This window comes from Carya illinoinensis, chromosome 9 (assembly GCF_018687715.1).
Source record: "Carya illinoinensis cultivar Pawnee chromosome 9, C.illinoinensisPawnee_v1, whole genome shotgun sequence".
NCBI lineage: Eukaryota > Viridiplantae > Streptophyta > Magnoliopsida > Fagales > Juglandaceae > Carya > Carya illinoinensis.
The window spans coordinates 18,221,650-18,238,945 of record NC_056760.1 but is presented as its reverse complement, the minus strand read 5'-3'; positions in this window follow the sequence as shown (position 1 = coordinate 18,238,945).

The window sequence follows — 17,296 nt, the reverse complement described above, 5'->3', positions numbered from 1 at the left end:
TTATAGGTTGCGCCTTCCCAGTCACTTGAAGACTTCTGATGTCTTTAATGTGAAGCACCTAAGTCCTTATTTTGTGGATTCTAATGACACTACTCTGAACTCGAGGACGAGTTCTTTCCAACTCAGGCTGACTGATGTAGGGAGATCTAAGACAGATGATGCTGAGCTGTCATATTGTACCTTAATGGCACTGAGATACCATGAGTTGGCAGATCAGCGCAAAGGCAGGAATTGATTGTGATATGTTCCTCATTGGGGCTGTTTTGAGTGCGTTTAAGTCTTTTGGCCATAACTTTGGCTATGGGTGTCAAAATCACACATAAGACCCCAATTCGGAAAGCTCTTTTCGGCGAGCACGCTGTCCACATCAAGCATGGCTCCATTAGACCTCAAATTCTACTGTTTTTCCATCCGAATCACTAGTTTTAGTTATTTTTTCTATTTATGGCTATAACAGTCTGGCTTGTGGACTGATTTTGATTATTGCTTGATTTGAGAATATTTAGTTAAACCCTAGAGACTTTTCTCTTTGGTTTTTGGCGATTTTTCTCCTGTGAATCATCTGTTGGAACTAGCCTGCAGGATAATCGCTATTCTGTTTGGCGTCATTGAACCCAAGGTTTTAAGTTTTGTGTAATTATATATCTACAAATGGATTTTGATGATAACAAATGAATTCAAAGAATAAAAGAGTCTCAAACTCAAATTGTCTACACAATAGAGTCAAACACATCAAGAAAATAAGCATGAGCAAGAAGGGAACAAGTTCACATTAAAGTCATAGAGTAATGTTATAAATCTCTTAAAAATTCGAAATTAGAATTAAGGCTCAAAATTAATATTTTATCATAAAGCACTAAAATACATTTTCAACATGTGCATGAATATTTTGAAAATTAAATTTGAAAATTATGAAAGATGATTGATTGTCATCTTTTACATGTGCATTACATGATTAAATGTTTGAATTTTAAAAATATTAAAGATGATTGATTGTTATCTTTCACTTGTGCATGTTTTATTTGAATATTTTCAAAAGTGATTGATATTTTTTTGACTTATGCAAAAGGTAGATGTTTTTGTTTAAAATATTTGAAAAATAAAGTGTGCTTCTTTTGTCATATGCAAAAAGTAAAAAGATTAGGTTTGAAAATTTTGAAAAGTAAAGTGTGCTCCTTTTGTCATATGCAAAAAGTAAAAGATTAGGTTTGAAATATTTGAAAAGTAAAGTGTGATCATTTTGTCATATGCCAAAAGTAAAAGATTAGGTTTGAAATTTTTGAAAAATGAATAATGTTGTCTTTGACAATTGAAAAAAAAAAAGGAACTTTTTATTTGAATTTTTTGAAAAAGTGAATGATGTTGTCTTTGACATGTAACTCTTTTTAAATTTGAATATGAAGTCTCATATGCCTATAAATAGATCATTTGAGAGTTTCACACTTACAATATCCAGAGCATACAACATTCATTCAAAGCTTTCATTCTCTCTTCTCTAAGCATTAAGTCTTAATCTTTGTTCATTTTGAGAGATATATAATTTGCGTTGTATTATTCTTATTTCACTCATTGAAGAGTGTTTTCTGATAACCTTACCCAATATCAGCTCTTGTATCAGTAAAAGGATGTGTATAACCCTTATGCGTGTAGAAAGTGTTCTATACAGAGAATAGTTGAATCACCACATATAAGGTGATTGCAAGTGTAGAAGGTATTGTACACGGATCCTTTGTATTTCCACTTGAATAAGGTTGAATAGTGAATTTGAGAATTATCAAGGGATAGCTTGAGGCGAGGACGTAGGTAGTGGGGCCGAATCTCATTAACATACTGAGTTTACTTCTCTTTTACCCTTACTCTTTATATTTATTACTATTTCGTATTTTGTTTATATTTTATATTGTATATTTAATTTATAATTGTTAATTTTTTTAGTACAACTCAATTCATCACCCCTCTTGTGTTAGTCAACTGGGCAACATTTGGTATTAGAGATAAGAGATCTATTATAACATTAACTATCTTTTAAGTTAAGATCTTATGGCTAATATTGCAGCTTTATTTGGTGAAAGTCAATCTAGCAGTCGGCCTCCACTTTTTTGTAGAGACAATTACTCATTCTGAAAAGTTAGAATGAGAATATTTCTTCAGACTCAAAGTAGAGAAATCTGGAAATGTATTGTAAATGGACCTTATATTCTAAGAAAAGTGGTTGATGGAGTAAAGGTCAAAAAGGAAGAAAAAGAGTTTGATCGTGAAGACGATAGACTTTATACTTTGAATTTAACTGCTATGAATTTATTATTTAATGCTTTCAATGGAAATAAGTTTGATAGAATAATAACTTGCGCTATGGCAAAAGAAATTTGGGATAATTTGAAAGTTAATTATGAAGGAATTTCACAAGTCAAGAAATCAAAAATTTATATTCTTACTCATGAATATGAAATGTTTAATATGAATGATGATGAATCTATTTTTAGTATGCACACTCGTTTTACTAACATAATAAACAGCTCGACAGCTTTTGGCAAAATTTATTCCAAAATGGAGATAGTAAGAAAAATTCTCAACTCTCTACCAAAACGCTGGGAATCAAAAGTGATAGAGATTTTTAAAGATAGAGACCTCAAGAAGCTCGGAATGAATAAACTCATCAGATCACTTATCACCTATGAGTACAAATTGAAAAGAGCAGAAGAAGAAGAAAAGCTAAATAAGAGCATGACACTTAATACTATTCCTCATGAAAGTGAAAGTGATGAAAATGAAGAAAATGAGGACAAAGATAAAGAAGTTGCGATGATAACGAGAAGATTTCAGAAGTTCTTAAAAAAATAAAACTCTTCTGAGGAAATCCTTTAAAAAGTTTTCCAAGAAAGATTTAGGTAAAAATGACACTTTAATTTGTTATAAATGCAATAAGTCTGGTCATATCAAGTCAGATTGTCCTCTGCTAAAGAAAGATCGAAACAAGGGTAAGAAAGCTATATGGGATGATGATTCAAGTAGTTCAGATAGTGAAGCAAGTAATAGAGAATCAGCAAATCTTTGTCTTATGGCTAAAGATGACATTGAGGTAACAAATCTTAATAATATTGAAGATCCTTCATATAAAGAATTGTAAAATGTTCTAGAAGAGTAATATGAGGAATTTGAAAAATTGGGTATCAAGTATACTGTTTTGAAAAAGAAATTTTTTTTTTTTAACAAACGAAATTGATATTTTAAGAAAATAAAGCATCGTTTTGAAATATAAAAATCTTGAATTGAGGAAGAAGAAAACTGATTTAGAAAATATTATTGAAAATTTTACGAATGGAAAAAGAAATTTTGAAAAAGTTATTGGTAGTCAAAGATGTGTTTTTGACAAGGCAGGTTCAGGATATATGCCAAAACAAAAATACAAACCCTATAAAAACTTCTTTGATAATCCTTCTACATCAAAGTCCAACATTCAAAATTCTTTTCATAAAAATAATTTTGTCAAAAAAAAAATATTATTATAATTACTCAAGTTCTTCATATATGCCACATGCTATTTGTAATTTTTGTAATAGAAATAGTCATAATTATCATGCTTGTCCTATTAGAAGAAAGCATATAATGACTATTAGGGCCATATGGGTACCTAAAAATCTTGTTTCTTCTAATACTAATAAATAAATGACCCAAAGAACTTGGATACCAAGAAAAATCATTTTAATTGTTTTTATAGGTATGCATGAAGTCTTCCACAAACAAAAACAAATGGTTTTTAGATAGTGGATGTTCAGGACACATGATGGGAGACAAGACTAAGTTCTTTGATCTTAGATTTAAAGAAGAAGGACATGTGACATTTGGAGACAACTCGAAAAAGAAGATCGTGGGAATAGGTAAAATTGGTAATGAATCTTCTCTCATAATTGAAGATGTTCTACTTGTTGAAGGTCTAAAACATAATCTTTTGAGTATAAGTCAATTATATGATTAAAGATTTACAGTTACTTTTAAAATAGATAAATGCATTATTTTGAATGATCATGATTGTAATATTTGTTTTATTGCTTTTAGAAACAACAATATTTATACAATCGATTTTGAAAAAATTACCTCACAAGATGCGATTTGATTTTCAACTCAAAATGAAACTAGTTGGTTATGGCATAGAAGACTAGGTCATGCTAACATGGAACTTATTTCCAAACTTTCAAAAAATGATATTGTAAGAGATTTAAGAAAAAAATATTTTCTTAAAGACAAAATTTGTGATGCATGCCAATTTGGTAAATAAACAAAAACTTATTTTAAAACCAAGAAATATATTTTCACTATTAGACTATTGCAACTGATACACATGGATCTTTATGGACCAAATAGAGTTGCAATTTTAGGAGGAAAATATTATACATTTGTTATTATTGATAACTTTTCTAAATATACTTGGGTCATCTTTCTTACTCATAAAGATGAAGCGCACATAATGCCTTTACCAAGTTATGTAAGAGAATTCAAAATGAAAAGGGTTATACTATTTTAAGTATCCGAAGTGATAGGGGAAAAGAGTTTGTTAATAAAAATATTGAAACATTTTGTGATGAAAATGGTTTTATATATAATTTTTCTGCTCATTGAATTCCTCAACAAAATGGCATAGCAGAGAAGAAAAATAGATCTCTTCAAGAGATAACAAGAATAATGCTCAATGAGAACAACTTGCCTAGTTATTTTTTGGCTGAAGCGGTAAGTACTACATGTTATGTTATAAATAGAGTTATGCTAAGGTCTAAATTAGATAAAACCCCCTATGAGCTTTGGAATGAGAAAAAGTCTAACATTGGTTACTTTCATGTATTTGGATGCAAATATTTTATTTTGAATAACAGGGATAATTTAGGTAAGTTTAATGCAAAATCTGATGAAAGTATCTTTTTCGGGTATTCTACTAATAGTAAAGCTTATAGAGTATTCAATAAAAAGATTTTGACTGTACAAGAATCTATGCATGTAGTATTTGATGAATCTAATTCTCTACTCTCCAAGAAATCTATTAATGAAGAAATAGGATGTATAAATAACACGAAAAGTCTCAATTTTAACAAAGAAAACATAATAAAAGAAGTTCAACATGGAAAAATCAGGAAAGACCATCAAAATTTAATACAAGATGTAACCAAACAGTGAAAATTTGTGAAAGATTATCCAGTAGAACAAATTTTAGGAGAACATTCACGAGGTGTAAGTACTCAATCATCTCTTAGAAATATTTGCAATCATACTGCTTTTCTATCTCAGATTGAACCCAAAAATATTGATGAATCACTTCTTGATGAATTTTGGATTCTAGCTATGCAAGAAGAGTTGAATCAATTTGAAAAAAATGATATTTGGACACTTGCTCCTAGACCTAAAAATCATATTGTTATTGAAACAATATGGGTTTTTAGAAACAAAAAAGATGAGTCCAGAATCATTACTAGAAATAAGGCTCGACTTGTAGCTCAAGGTTTCAATCAAGAAGAAAGAATCAATTATGATGAGACATATGCACCAGTCGCAAGATTAGAAACTATTCGAATACTACTTGCATATGCTTGTTATAAAGATTTCAAATTTTTTCAAATAGATGTTAAAAGTGCTTTCTTAAATAGTTTTATAAATAAAGAGATATATGTTGAGCAACCTCCAGATTTTGAAAATCATATTTCCTCAAATCATACTTTTAAACTCACAAAAGCACTATATGGACTCAAACAAGCTCTTAGAGCTTGATACGAGAGACTCAGTGGTTTCTTGATTGAAAAAGATTTTTTAAAAGGAAAAATCGACACAACTCTTTTCATTAAATATGAAAATGATTATATTCTTTTGATTCAAATTTATGTTGACGATATAATATTCGGTGCTATTAATGAAAATATGTGTCAAGTTTTTGCTAAGACTATCCAGGAAGAATTTGATATGAGCCGGGAGAACTTACATTCTTTATCGAATTGCAAATTAAGCAAGCAAAAAGTGGGACATTCATCAATCAATCAAAATATATTAAGAAATTAGTGAAGAACTTTGGGATGGAAGGTGTTAAGGAAATTGGAACACCAATAAGCCCATCAACTAAACTTGATAAAGATGAATCCGGTAAACCAGTTGACTCGAAAATATATCGAGGTATAATTAGTAGCTTATTATATTTAACAACCAGTAGACCAGATATTATGTTTTGTGTGTGCTTATGTAGACGCTTTCAATCATCTCCAAAAAAATCACATTTAATTACAGTTAAGCGCATTCTTAGATATCTTAGTGGTACAATTAACCTAGGGTTATAGTACCCTAAGCACACATGTTTTGATCTAATCAGTTACACAAATGCAGATTATGCTGGCTATAAAATAGATTGAAAGAGCACTAGTGGAGCATGCCATTTCTTAGGTCATGCACTAGTTTTTTGGTTTAGTCAAAAACAAAATTTTGTTGCACTATCTAATGCTGAGGTGGAATATGTTGCTGCGGGTAGTTGTTGTATTCAAGTTTTCTACATGAAGCAACAACTTGAAGATTTTAAACTCATATATAATCACATTCCAATCAAATGTGATAATATAAGTGTTATAAATTTTTCAAATAATCCAATACAACATTCTAGAATTAAACATATTGAAATAAGATATCATTTTCTTCGAGATCATGTGCAGAAAGGCGATATAGTACTAGGGTTTACAAACACACACGATCAGTTAGCAGATATTTTCACAAAACCTTTACCAGAAGATAAATTATGTATGATCAGAAGAGAAATAAGTATGATGCATGCTATGAATATCTCTTAAAAGATAGACCAGAGTCAATAAAAATAAAGAGAGATTTTTTAAATACTTTTACATAAACTTGAGATTTTTAGCCTCATGTTTGAGATACTCATTTTCTTCATACAATATCATATCATTCTTATCCATGGAATCTGGCAAACGGAATGAAGAATCTAATAAAGATTTCAACTGTTTATTCTTCTTCCGAATGATTCCTTCCCTTGTGTGAGACTCTTGAACAATTTGTTGAAGTACAACAATTTGTTCTTTAAGCCTTTCAATTTCATGATTTCTGACTTTTAGCCGCTGAAAAAAACAACAATAGAGGAGGAGTAGAGAGTCTCAAGACTCACCAAGTCGTAGATAGCATCAGAATCTGACTTATTAGCCAAATTATTATTTTCTTGCTGCAACATGACACCAATGGCAGCTGCATAAAGGACAGGAGGTTGGGGTGCAGAATACCTCATGGATGAATCCAGAGAAATGTTAGAAAAATGGCCATTGAGAAAACAATTGAAAGCTTAAAGCGAGAATGTTGAAGGAATGCAGATGAGTTATAGAGATGAGAAGAAAATTTAATGCAGATTGGATGAACTTTAAGATTGATTTTATAGAGATAGTATAAAAAATAAGACAAGCTATCATCCAAGTTAAGAAGTAATGTGATTTTTTTACCGTTTGGTGAAAATGACATTTTTTTTACACTTGGAGCCTTTAATCTCGTTTGTCAACGACATTAGGTGATTTTTCTGTTGAACCCAAGGTTTCAAGTTTTATATGATTATAAATCTACACATGGATTTTGATGATAACAAATGAATTCAAAGAATAAAGGAGTTTCAAGATCAAGTTGTGCACACAATGGAATCAAGCACATCAAAGAACCAAGCATGAGCAAGAAGGAAACAAGTTCACATTAAAGTCATAGAGTAATATTGTAAATCTCTTAAAATTCAAAATTAGGATTAATGCTCAAAATTAATATTTTATCATAAAGCATTAAAATAAATTTTCCACATGTGCATAAATATTTTTGAAAATTAAATTTGAAAATTTTGAAAGATGATTGATTGTCATCTTTTGCATGTGCATGCCTTGATTAAAGGGTTGAACTTTGAAAATATTAAAGATGATTGATTGTCATCTTTCACATGTGCATGTTTTATTTGAATATTTTCAAAAGTGATGGATGCTTTTTTAGACTTATACAAAAGGTAGATGATTTTATTTGAAAAATTTGAAAAGTAAAGTGTGCTCATTTTGTCATATGCAAAAAGTAAAAGATTAGGTTTGAATTTTTTGAAAAAGAAAGTGTGCTCATTTTGTCATATGCCAAAAGTAAAAGATTATGTTTGATTTTTTTGAAAAAGTGAATGATGTTGTCTTTGACAATTGAAAAAAAAGAACCTTTTATTTGAATTTTTTGAAAAAGTGAATGATGTTGTCTTTGACATGTAAATCTTTTTAAATTTGAATATGAAGTCTCATATGCCTATAAATAGATCATTTGAGAGCTTCACATTCACAACACCAAGAGCATACAACATTCATTCAAAGCTTTCATTCTCTCTTCTCTAAGCATTGAGCCTTAATCCTTGTTCATTTTGAGAGATATAATTTGCGCTGTATTGTTCTTATTTCACTCATTGAGGAGTGTTTTCTGATAACCTACACACTATCAGCTCTTGTATCAGAAAAATGGTGTGTATAACCCTTGTGTGTGTAGAAAGTATTCTACACGGGGAATAGTTGAATCACCACGTGTAAGGTGATTGCAACTGTAGAGGGTGTTCTACAAGGATCCTTTGTAGCGGTGTTGTTCAAATGTGTAATAGGTTTCTATCTCCACCTGAAGGAGGTTGAATAGTAAATTTGGGAATCCTCAAGGGGTAGCTTGAGGCGAGGACGTAGGCAGTGGGGCCGAACCTCGTTAACATACTGAGTTTGCTTCTCTCTTACCCTTACTCTTTATATTTATTGTTATTTCATATTTTGTTTATATTTTATATTATATATTTGATTTATAATTATTATTATTTTTTTAATACAACTCAATTCACCCCCCCTCTTGTGTTAGTCATCTGGGCAACAATTGATATCAGAGCTAAGAGCTCTATTATAAGACTAACTATCTTTTGAATTAAGATCTTATGGCTAACATTTCAGCTTCGTTTCGTGAAGGTCAATCTAGCAGTCGGCCTCCACTCTTTTGTGGAGATAATTACTCATTCTAGAAAGTTAGAATGAGAATATTCCTTCAAACTCAAGGTCGAGAAATCTGGAAATGTATTGTAAATGGAACTTATATTCCAACAAAAGTGGTTGATGGAGTAAAGGTCAAAAAGGAAGAAGAAGAGTTTGATCGTGAAGACGATAGACTTTATACTTTGAATTTAACTGCTATGAATTTATTATTTAATGCTCTCAATGGAAATGAGTTTAATAGAATAATGACTTGTGCTACGACAAAAGAAATTTAGGATAACTTAGAAGTTACTTATGAAGGAACTTCGCAAGTCAAGGAATCAAAAATTTATATTCTTACTCATGAATATGAAATGTTTAAGATGAATGATGATGAATCTATTTCTAGTATGCACACTCGTTTTACTAACATCATAAACAGCTTGACAGCTCTTGGCAAAGTTTATTCCAATGTGGAAAAAGTAAGAAAAATTCTCAACTCTCTACCAAAACACTGGGAATCAAAAGTGACAGTGATTCTTGAAGCTAGAGACCTCAAGAAGCTCGAAGTCAATGAACTCATCGGGTCACTTATCACCCATGAGTACACATTGAAAAGAGGAGAAGAAGAAGGAAAGCCAAAGAAGAGCTTAGCACTTAAAGCTGTTCCTTATGAAAGTGAAAGTGATGAAGATGAGGAAAATGAAGATAAAGATGAAGAAGTTGCGATGATAACAAGAAGAATTCAGAGGTTCTTGAAGAAAAATAGAACTCCTCCAAGGAAATCTTTCAAAAAGTTTTCCAAGAAAAATTCAGGTAAAAATGACACTTTAATTTGTTATAAATGCAATAAACCTGGTCATATCAAACCAGATTGTCCTCTGCTAAAGAAAGATCGAAACAAGGGCAAGAAAGCAATGAAAGTTACATGGGATGATGATTCAAGTAGTTCAGATAGTGAAGCAAGCAATGGAGAATCAGCAAATCTTTATCTTATGGCTAAATATAACATTGAGGTAACAAATCTTGATAATATTGAAGATCTTTCATATGAAGAGTTGCAAAATGTTTTAGAAGAGGTATGTGAGGAATTTGAAAAATTGGGAATCAAGTATACTGCTTTGAAAAAGAAAAATTCTTCTTTAACAAACGAAATTGAAATTTTAAGAAAAGAAAGTATCATTTTGAAAGATGAAAATCTTGAATTGAATAAGAAGAAAACCGATTTAGAAAATATTATTGAAAACTTTACGAATGGAAAAAGAAATTTTGAAAAACTTCTTGGTAGTCAAAGATGTGTTTTTGACAAGGCAGTTTTGGGATATATGCCAAAACAAAAATACAAACCTTATAAAAATTTCTTTGATAATCATTCTACATCAAAGACTAATATTCAAAATTCTTTTCATAAAAATAATTTTGTCAAAAAAGGATATTATTATAATCATTCAAGTTTTTCATATATGTCACATGCTATTTGCAATTTTTGTAATAGAAATGGTCATAATTATCATACTTGTCCTATTAGAAGAAATCATACAATGACTATTAGGGCCATATGGGTACCTAAAAATCTTGTTTCTTCTAATACTAATAAATAAAGGATCCAAAGAACTTGGGTACCAAGAAAAATCATTTTAATTGTTTTTATAGGTATACATGAAGTCTTTCACAAGTAAAAACAAATGGTTTTTAGATAGTGGATGTTCAGGACACATGACGGGAGACAAGACTAAGTTCTTTGATCTTAGATCTAAAGAAGAAGGACACGTGACATTTGGAGACAACTCGAAAGGGAAGATCATGAGAATAGGTAAAATTGGTAATGAATCTTCTCTCATAATTGAAGATGTTCTACTTGTTGAAGGTTTAAAACATAATCTTTTGAGCATAAATCAATTATGTGATAAAGGATTTACAGTTACTTTTAAAATGGATAAATGCATTATTTTGAATGATCATGATTGTAATATTTGTTTTATTGCTTTTAGAAACAATAATGTTTATACAATTGATTTTGAAGAAATTACCTCACAAGATGCTATTTGCTTTTCAGCTCAAAATGAAACTAGTTGGTTATGGCATAGAAGATTAGGTCATGCCAACATGGAACTTATTTCCAAACTTTCAAAAAATGATCTTGTGAGAGGTTTACCAAAAACATATTTTCTTAAAGACAAAATTTGTGATGCATGTCAATTTGGTAAACAAACAAAAACTTCTTTTAAAACTAAGAAATATATTTCCACTACTAGACCATTGCAACTGATACACATGGATCTTTTTGGACCAAATAGAGTTGCAAGTCTAGGAGGAAAATATTATGCATTTGTTATTGTTGATGATTTCTCTAGATATACTTGGGTCATCTTTCTTGCTCATAAAGATAAGGCACATAATGCCTTTACCAAGTTATGCAAGAGAATTCAAAATAAAAAGAGTTATACTATTTCAAGTATCCGAAGTGATAGGAGAAAAGAGTTTGTTAATAAAAATATTGAAACATTTTGTGATGAAAACGGTTTTGTGCATAATTTTTCTGCTCCTCGAACTCCTCAACAAAATGGGGTAGTAGAGAGGAAAAATAGATCTCTTCAAGAAATGGCAAGAACAATGCTCAATGAGAACAACTTGCCTAGTTATTTTTTGGCCGAAGCGGTAAGTACTGCATGTTATGTTATAAATAGAGTTATGCTAAGGTCTAAGTTAGATAAAACCCCCTATGAGCTTTGGAATGCGAAAAAGCCCAACATTGGTTACTTTCATGTATTTAGATGCAAATGTTTTATTTTGAATGACAGGGATAATTTAGGCAAGTTTGATGCAAAATCTGATGAAGGTATCTTTCTCGGGTATTCTACTAATAGTAAAGCTTATAGAGTATTCAATAAAAAGACTTTGACTATACAAGAATCTATGCATGTAGTATTTGATGAATCTAATTCTCCACTCTCCAAGAAATCTATTGATGAAGAAGCAGAAGGTATAAATAATACAGAAAGTCTCAATCTCAACAAAGAGAAAACAATAGAGGAAGTTCAACATGGAGCCATCAGGAAAGTTCATCAAAATTTAATACAAGATGCAACTAAACAGTGGAAATTTGTGAAAGATCATCCAGTGGAACAAATTTTGGGAGAACCTTCACAAGGTGTAAGTACTCGATCATCTCTTAGAAATATTTGCAATCATACTACTTTTCTATCTCAAATTGAACCCAAAAATATTGATGACGCACTTCTTGATGAATTTTGGATTCTAGCTATGCAAGAAGAGTTGAATCAATTTGAAAGAAATGATGTTTGGACACTTGTTCCTAGACCCAAAAATCATACTATTATTGGAACAAAATGGGTTTTTAGAAACAAGAAAGATGAGTTCGGAGTCATTACTAGAAATAAGGCTCGACTTGTAGCCCAAGGTTTTAATCAAGAAGAAGGAATCGATTATGATGAGACATATGCACCTGTCGCAAGATTAGAAGCTATTCGAATGCTACTTGCATATGCTTGTTATAAAGATTTCAAACTTTTTCAAATGGATGTTAAAAGTGCTTTCTTAAATGGTTTTATAAATGAAGAGGTATATATTGAGCAACCTCCAGGTTTTGAAAATCATATTTCCCCAAATCATGTTTTCAAACTCACAAAAGCACTATATGGACTTAAACAAGCTCCTAGAGCTTGGTACGAGAGACTCAGTGGTTTCTTGATTGAAAAAAGGTTTTTCAAGAGGAAAAATCGACACAACTCTTTTCATTAAATATGAAAATGATAATATTCTTTTAATTCAGATTTATGTTGATGATATAATATTCGGTGCTACTAATGAAAATATGTGTCAAGTTTTTGCTAAGACTATGCAGGAAGAATTTGAGATGAGCATGATGGGAGAACTTACATTCTTTCTCGGATTGCAAATTAAGCAAGCAAAAAGTGGGACATTCATCAATCAATCAAAATATATTAAGGAATTACTGAAAAAGTTTGGGATGGAAAATGCTAAGGAAATTGGAACACCAATGAGCCCATCAACTAAACTTGATAAAGATGAATCCGGTAAGTCAGTTGACTCGAAGATATATCGAGGTATGATTGGTAGCTTATTATATTTAACAGCCAGTAGACCAGATATTATGTTTAGTGTGTGCTTATGTGCACGCTTTCAATCATCTCCAAAAGAATCACATTTAATTGCAGTTAAGTGCATTCTTAGATATCTTAGTGGTACAATTAACCTAGGGTTATGGTACCCTAAGCACACATCTTTCGATCTAATCAGCTACACAGATGCAGATTATGCTGGCTGTAAAATAGATCGAAAAAGCATTAGTGGAGCATGCCATTTCTTAGGTCATGCATTAGTTTCCTGGTTCAGTAAAAAACAAAATTCTGTTGCACTATCTACTACTGAGGCAGAATATGTTGCTGCGGGTAGTTGTTGTGCTCAAGTTCTCTACATGAAGCAACAACTTGAAGATTTTAAACTCAAATATAATCACATTCCAATCAAATGTGATAATACAAGTGCTATAAATCTTTTAAAGAACCCAATACAACATTCTAGAACTAAGCATATTGAAATAAGATATCATTTTCTTCGAGATCATGTGCAGAAAGGCGATATAGTACTAGAATTCACAAACACACACGATCAGTTAGCAGATATTTTCACAAAACCTTTACCAGAAGATAGATTATGTATGATCAGAAGAGAAATAGGTATGATGCATGCTATGAATATCTTTTAAAAGATAGACTAGAGTCAATAAAAATAGAGATAGATTTTTTAAATACTTTTACATAAACTTGAGATTCTTAGCCTCATGTTTGAGACGCTCATTCTCTTCATACAATATCATGTCATTCTTATCCATGGGAACCGGCAAGCGGAATGAAGAATCTAATAAAGATTTCAACTGTTTATTCTTCTGCCGAATGATTCCTTCCCTTGTGTGAGACTCTTGAACAATTCGTTGAAGTACAACAATTTGTTTTTTGAGCTTACTTCATATTTTTGGCTTGTAGCCGCTGAGAAAAAGCAACAATAGAGGAAGAGTAGCGAGTCCCAAGACTCACCAAGTCATAAATAGCATCAGAATCTAACTTATTAGTCAGATTATTATTTTCTTGCTGCAACATGGCACCAATGGCAGCTGCAGAAAGGACAGGAGGTTGAAATGCAGAATGCCTCATGGATGGATCTAGAGAAATGGTAGAAGAATGAGCCATTGAGAAAAGAATAAAAGACTTAAAACGAGAATGCTGAAGGAATGCAGATGAGTTATAGAGATGAGATGAAAACTTGATGCGGATTGGATGAACTTCAGGACTGATTTTATAGAGATAGCATAAAGAATATGACAAACTATTTTCTCTTCAAATCTTATTTAGTCAAAAGAAATACAAGATATGCTGGACACACATTGTCAAAAGTTTTCTTATTAAGCCAGTGAGATTAACAGTAGATTGTCCCTATTTTTCTAGTAAACGATGAACTTCTGCTGTTATCTGCTGATGTTGACCTTGTATCTGAACCCTTTCTCGTTTCAGCTCCTCTATTCGTGGTTGTAGATCATGAGCATACCAATCTGCAAATTTTTTCAACTCTTGGTTTTCTTACTTTAGCCTTTTATTCTCACTATCCTTATTAGCAAGCTTCTGTCGTAACTCAAATATTTGCATGTTAAGATGATCAATCTCACTCACCCTCGTCATTAACCTCCGAGACATGATCGTAACAGAGGCAGCATATTGACTACTGAGCATTCTTGATTTTGTAATAATCTCAGAATCAGCCTTACTAGAAAAACGGTTCACTGCTCCTATCATGGTATTGACGGCCTCAGGAGAGAAGATTGATGATTGATGCGTCAAGAGTTCCTGATTCAAGTCTGGAACATTAGTGGAAGAGAATTGCTCAGCCATTCTATCGTTGTGGAAAAACAGAACTCAGGTCAAGAAGCGATTATTTTTTTGGCATCCGATAGATGAAAATGATCATTTTTTTATAGAAACTCGGAGCCTTCAATCCCGTTTGTCAACAACATCAGGCGATTGTTTAAATCTTCAGCCATGTTAAATTCATAGAGTTAGGCCTCGAGGCTTTGCAGCACTTGTCGGGTCACAGACGGCTCCATTTTTCAACTATCTATAGTGTCTACTAACGTACCGTTTTCTTCAGTCTATTTACTTGTTGCGGATCCTTTTTAATGATGCCAAAAGGGGGAGAAGTGTTAGACTAGAACATTAACACTGTTTAAATTGCTAAACTTGTTATATATGCTTGGAATTATATTTATACTTTTGCTTGAAAAACTAACGCATATTTTCAAGGGGAGCTTAAGTATTAATACAGGTTTCAAGTTCTATCAAGTATTTGTCATCATCAAAAAGGGGGAGATTGTTGAACCCAAGGTTTCAAGTTTCATGTGATTATAAATCTACACATGGATTTTGATGATAACAAATGAATTCAAAGAATAAAGGAGTTTCAAGCTCAAGTTGTTCACACAATGGAATCAAGCACATCAAAGAACTAAGCATGAGCAAGAAGGACACAAGTTCACATTAAAGTCATAGAGTAATATTGTAAATCTCTTAAAATTCGAAATTAGGATTAATGCTCAAAATTAATATTTTATCATAAAGCATTAAAATACATTTTCTACATGTGCATGAATATTTTTGAAAATTAAATTTAAAAATTTTGAAAGATGATTGATTGTCATCTTTTGCATGTGCATGCCTTGATTAAAGGGTTGAACTTTGAAAATATTAAAGATGATTGATTGTCATCTTTCACATGTGCATGTTTTATTTGAATATTTTCAAAAGTGATTGATGCTTTTTTAGACTTATACAAAAGGTAGATGATTTTGTTTGAAAAATTTGAAAAGTAAAGTGTGCTCATTTTGTCATATGCAAAAAGTAAAAGATTAGGTTTGAATATTTTGAAAATGAAAGTGTGCTCATTTTGTCATATGCCAAAAGTAAAAGATTAGGTTTGATTTTTTTGAAAAAGTGAATGATGTTGTCTTTGACAATTGAAAAAGAAGAACCTTTTATTTGAATTTTTTGAAAAAGTGAATGATGTTGTCTTTGACATGTGAATCTTTTTAAATTTGAATATAAAGTCTCATATGCCTATAAATAGATCATTTGAGAGCTTCACATTCACAATACCAAGAGCATACAACATTCATTCAAAGCTTTCATTCTCTCTTCTCTAAGCATTGAGTCTTAATCCTTGTTCATTTTGAGAGATATAGTTTGTGCTGTATTGTTCTTATTTCACTCATTGAGGAGTGTTTTCTGATAACCTACCCACTATCAGCTCTTGTATCAGAAAAATGGTGTGTATAACCCTTGTGTGTGTAGAAAGTATTCTACACGGGGAATAGTTGAATCACCACGTGTAAGGTGATTGCAACTGTAGAGGGTGTTCTACACGAATCCTTTGTAGCGGTGTTATTCAAAGGTGTAATAGGTTTCTATCTCCACCTGAAGGAGGTTGAATAGTGAATTTGGAAATCCTCAAGGGGTAGCTTGAGGCGAGGACGTAGGCAGTGGGGCCGAACCTCGTTAACATACTGAGTTTACTTCTCTTTTACCCTTACTCTTTATATTTATTGTTATTTCATATTTTGTTTATATTTTATATTATATATTTGATTTATAATTGTTATTTTTTTTAATACAACTCAATTCACCTCCCCTCTTGTGTTAGTCATCTGGGCAACATTTTCAAATCTCCAGCCACACTTGTTGAATCACGAACGGATCCATTTTTTTAACTATCTACATTGTCTACTAACGCACCATTTTCTTCAGTCCATTTACTTATTGCAGATCCTTTTTAATGATGCCAAAAGGGGAAGAAGTGTTAGATTAGAACATTAACATTGTTTGAATTGCTAAACTTGTTATATATGTTTGAAATTATATTCATACTTTTGCTTGAAAAACTAACGCATGTTCTTAAGGGGAATTTAAGTATCAATACAGGTTTCAGGTTCTATCAAGTATTTGTCATCATTAAAAAGGAGGAGATTGTTGAACCCAAGGTTTCAAGTTTTGTGTAATTATATATCTACACATGGATTTTGATGATAATAAATGAATTCAAAGAATAAAGGAGTTTCAAACTCAAATTGTCTACACAATGAAGTCAAACACATCAAGAAAACAAGCATGAGTAAGAAGGCAACAAGTTCACATTAAAATCATAGAGTAATGTTGTAAATCTCTTAAAAATTCGAAATTAGGATTAAGGCTCAAAATTAATATTTTATCATAAAGCATTAAAATACATTTTCA